General features: G+C 37.4%; 1 protein-coding gene across 1 annotated transcript in view; it reads left to right on the top strand.

Annotated features, from left to right (window-relative positions):
• Positions 1-3,206, top strand: part of ECHDC2 (enoyl CoA hydratase domain containing 2) — a 42,902-nt gene that overhangs the window by 30,192 nt on the left and 9,504 nt on the right. The window lies entirely within an intron of this gene.

Here is a 3,206-nt window from a genome sequence, read left to right as displayed (position 1 = left end):
TGTGGTAGTCGGGATGGGTGTGTCAGAGGCAGTGCGATTGGCACAGGATAGAGCAGGGTTTAGGGCTGTTGTACATAGTGTCACTATGAGTCGCAAGTGACTCTACAGCACATAACAACAACAACTTGGGAGAGACTGAAGAGCATTATGGTAAGAGAAATAACTCAGTCTCATATAATAGTCTTACTGTGTAAGACTATTATAGAAATAGGTAACTAGTAAAACATGTATGAGGATCCAAGCGAGGGAAGAGGGGAGTACAGGGGAGGGATGCATGGGGAGCATAATCATAGGGTCACAGTTTGATGGTTGGATAGTGGGATGGGTTAAGGAAATTAGAAAGATCCAGTGTAAAAAACAAAGTATAATAATTTTGTAAGTAAGCCAGTATAAAATTAAGTTTATATTGTAAAAAATAATTCTTTTTTCCCCCTACTCCCTTCAAATTCAAATAACTCCACTTCTTTTGAGAATTTTGCTATCTTTAATTTAGGGAAAGGGTAGGGCCTGTAAGTTAAAAATTAATAATTTGGTTTAAAAGAAAACATTGAGGTATTTGTGTGTTTCGTCATATACAAATGGAATTTGAAGCCATTATCTGCAGCAGTTTTACTGCCATCAGATTTGTATTACATTCCTCCAAAAAGTGTTTCAACTAGCAACAAACTAATAAAGCTTCCACAGAAGATACTTATCTAACTAGTGTTGTAGGCTATGCTGATGGGTTTTTTTGTTTGTTTTTACATAAATGGAATACCTGTATTTGGGGGCTTGATTTCAAGGTGATAGAAATTTCCAAATATACTAAAGTTATTACTCTAATACAGATAATTACTTAAGTAGACCTGCATCTAGACCCCTCATCCACCTCAGTGCCCAAACCCCCACATTCCACGTTCTGCTCCTTCTGTCAAGTGATTGCTCTGACCTATTGCCTTCATCATGCTCACCCAAACCTTTCCTCCAAATATTTTTGATTTCCCATTAGTTGAATTGATGGAAGCTGATTCAAAAGGTTGGCTACTACTGTTATTGATCCCACAGCTTGGACTCTTTTTTTTAAAAAAATAGAATTTTATTTGTGATTTTAACAAATGTTTACAGAGAAGTTAGATTTAGATTCATTCATTGTTGCACATTTTACCACTTGCTCCACCCCCAGTTCACTTTTAAAAATATTCATTGATTGTCCTCCCTTCTCCATCCTCTTTGCATTGATATGTCTCTTATTCTGGGCTATTGTCATACATATAAGACCTAATCATATACTCATTTTAGATCTTTCTTTCATCTCTTCCAAAGCAATGGTCATTCTTTATCCACTCTTAGTCTATTCTCCTCCCAACCTATGTCAGACCTGCTTTATAACAGTTGTGCTATGCAATATTTGTCATTTTGTGACTGACATATTTCAGTCAGCATGATGTGCTCTAGGGTGCCCCGTACTGTATGTTTTACACGTTCATTATTTTTTAGTGCTACATAGTATTCCATTGTGTGAATATACCATAGTTTTTCTATACATTCATTTGTTGATGGACACCTGGGTAGCTTGCATCTCTTTGCTATTGTAAATAGTGCAGCAATAAACATGGGCTTAAATATATCTGTTTAGATGGCGGTTATGATTTCTTTAGGATATATTCCCAGTAGTGGAATTGCTGGGTCAAATGGTATTTCTATTTTTCAGCTTTTTGGGAAAGCGCCAAACCACCTTCAATAATGGTTGCACCATTTTACACTCCCACAAGCAGTGAATAAGGGTTCCAAACTCTCCACAATCTTGCCAGCATTTATTATTTGCTGCTCTATTGAACTTTGCTATTGTTACTGGGGTGAGATGTTATCTTTGTTTTGATTTGCATCTTTCTGATAGGTAGGGATTTTGAACTTAAGTAGTTACACAGCTAACAAGATACAGTCATGAAAAGCAAATCACACGAAAGACTGAGGCTATAAAGTAAAAGCTCAAGAGATAAACTAATCTTCATGTGTTTGCCATTCTGAATGTCTTCTTAGGTAAGGCAAATCTTGTGCTCATTTTGCTAATGGACTCTTTACCTTTTTCTCATTGGAATTTTAAAGATTATAAATTTCATTCGAGAAATTTTTGGAAACTTGCACCTGCTTATGCAACCTAAAAACTAAATTCTTCTAACAGCATGAAGAGGCATCGAACAGGGTGATGGATGGCTTGGTGGAAGCCTGCCATCTAGTGGACAAATCATCCAAAGGTCCAAGCCTGTGCAGCCCAGAAAGGATTATCAATATATGCAATGTCTGCATCTCAAAACTAATTTCCTCCCTTAAATACTAAATGTACTTTCCCCCTTGAATAAAAGATGGCTGTTGTCTATTTAAACACCAAACGAATAGAATTCTGCACTGTGTTCAGCATGACCTGTTCTCAGTCCCAAATAACATTGAAAAGTATGGATTGCATATTTACACGGTCCACAATTCAGAAACATATGTGTTTATTACTTTGTGTGAAAAACCAGTTTAAATTAAGTAGTTACCCAGCTATCAAGTTATAGTCTTGGAAAGCAAATCACACAAAAGACTGAGAAGGATGTAAAGTAAAAGCTCAAGAGATTTGTCTACAACTGTACCAGCTATCCCAGTTTTTAAATGGTAAGGCCCACTGTTGTAATAAACACGTCAGGGACAGACTTGGGCAGCTGGTCACAACAGCCCTGGGGTGATTCCTCAGTCCTTCTGTGAGATGACCACTGTTAGGAGCTGGCACATCCTTCCAGAAAAATGTTCAATGCATAACACTCTACTTTTAATGGCATTTTAAGAGGGAAAGGATGAATTTTTAGATGTTAATCTTGTTATGTTTTAGTATTCAGATTTAGAACACTTTAAAAACAATTTGAAAAAAAACCACACCAAACCCTTAACATTTGATGATATGCATAGCCAGGAATTTAAATAGAAAGCAAGTGAAAGTCTCTTTTTCTCCTAAGAGAATCAACCACTAATTTTCTTCTATATCGTTCTTCTTGTTGTTGTTGTTATGTGCCATCGAGTCGCCTGCGACTCATAGCGACCCTATGTACAACAGCCCTAAACTCCGCTCTGTCCTATGCCAATCGCACTGTCTCTGACACTCCCATGCCAATTATCCCAGTCACTGAATCAATACACCTCATAGAGGGCCTTCCTCTCCTGCACTGTCCCTCCACCCTCCCAAGCATGAT

This window comes from Elephantulus edwardii, unplaced genomic scaffold (genome assembly GCF_000299155.1).
Source record: "Elephantulus edwardii isolate Elephantulus edwardi_28Jun2011 unplaced genomic scaffold, EleEdw1.0 scaffold00005, whole genome shotgun sequence".
Taxonomy (NCBI): domain Eukaryota; kingdom Metazoa; phylum Chordata; class Mammalia; order Macroscelidea; family Macroscelididae; genus Elephantulus; species Elephantulus edwardii.
This window is presented reverse-complemented; position numbering and strand designations above follow the sequence as displayed.